Source organism: Cryptomeria japonica, unplaced genomic scaffold (assembly GCF_030272615.1).
Source record: "Cryptomeria japonica unplaced genomic scaffold, Sugi_1.0 HiC_scaffold_56, whole genome shotgun sequence".
Lineage (NCBI taxonomy): Eukaryota > Viridiplantae > Streptophyta > Pinopsida > Cupressales > Cupressaceae > Cryptomeria > Cryptomeria japonica.
Genome location: NW_026728878.1, coordinates 240,588 through 242,052, shown reverse-complemented (window position 1 = coordinate 242,052; position 1,465 = coordinate 240,588). Strand labels below are relative to the sequence as shown.

The 1,465-nt window shown below is 64.1% G+C and overlaps 1 non-coding gene across 1 annotated transcript; it reads left to right on the top strand.

Moving 5' to 3' along the window:
• Window positions 1–240: 240 nt before the first annotated feature.
• Window positions 241–359, top strand: LOC131863154 (5S ribosomal RNA). The gene has a single exon (XR_009362089.1). It is a non-coding gene; the product is annotated as a 5S ribosomal RNA (ribosomal RNA).
• Window positions 360–1,465: the final 1,106 nt, after the last annotated feature.

The following is a 1,465-nucleotide window of genomic DNA, read 5'->3' as shown; positions in this document are numbered from 1 at the left end:
CACCGCGTTGCAGACGGGACACTGCACGCACACGACGCCCCCTCCAGGTGCACGCACGTAGGCCGGGCCGGGTGCACACCCGACGCCCTAGCAAGGTGCGCGCACCCGGGCAGGGCTCACACTTGGCGAACGGGGCGCACTTCGCGAGGGAGGGTGTGCACCTCGACGGGGGTGGGTGGCCGGGGTGGATTCGCACGTGGGTCGCGGTTTGCTAAGTACACACTGCGACAAGCTCATAACGGGTGCGATCATACCAGCGTTAGTGCACCGGATCCCATCAGAACTCCGCAGTTAAGCGCGCTTGGGCCGGAGTAGTACTGGGATGGGTGACCTCCCGGGAAGTCCCGGTGTTGCACCCTTTTTTAGTTTTTCGCCGGGCGTCGCAATGCTATTTGAATAAACCTTTTGCCCGTTTGCGTTCTCGTCGGGGCCGGGCCGGGCCGGGGTGCGCTGCCCGCACTACCGCGCGCGCGGGGGCGACACCGAGCGCGCACCCGAGGCGCCCCGAGCACACAGGCCACGGTGCAACCCGGGCGTTGTGCGCGCACCCCGGTGCGCCCGAGGTGCTGCGCGCGCACCCAGGTGAAATCGGTGTGCACCTCGGCCAGTGCGCGCTCGGTCGAGTCGCGCACGTTGGCCAAGGTGCACGGTGATGTTTCTTACTCTAAGGTTCCGCACCAGACGCCCGGGACAGGTGAGCGAAGCTGGGCGGGGCCGGGTGCGCGGCCGGGGCAGGTGCACGCAGCTGGAGAGAGCTTTGGAGCACACTTCGGAGCGCACCAATGATGCGCTCCATTCAAAAGTTTCCTGAAAAGGCAAAAAAAGTTGAGATTATAGAATTTCCCACTTGAGAGATTGTAAAAAAAAAAAATTTAAAATGAAGGAAACGCGGGTGCCAAGGTGTGCGCAGCCCAGCCAAGGTGTGCGCACCAAGGCGCCCACCCTGGCGAAGGTGCACGCAAGGTGCGCACCCGAGGCAAACCGGACAATTAACCCAACTTTCGACTTCGCGCGCACCTTGGAGCGCACTTCGGAGCGCTCCTTGGTGCGCACCAATCTTGGGCACCTCGGAGTGCACCATGGCGCCCACCAAGGTGCGCACCCGGGGCAAACCGAGCTCCGACTTCGTGCGCACCTTGGAGCGCACGAAAGGTGCGCACCATGGCGCCCACCAAGGTGCGCAGCCCAGCCAAGGCGTGCGCATCAAGGTGCGCACCCTGGCGAAGGTGCGCACCCGGGGCAAACCGAGCTCCGACTTCGTGCGCACCTTGGAGCGCACAAAAGGTGCGCAACCCAGCCAAGGTGTGCGCACCCCGGTCAAACCGAGCTCCGAATCGTGCGCACCAGAGGTGCACGCCATCGTGCGCACCTTGGAGCACACTTCGGAGCCCTCCTTGGTGCGCGCCGATGTTGCGCACCTCGGAGCGCACCCGGGGAAAACAATGCAATTAACCCGACTTTCGAC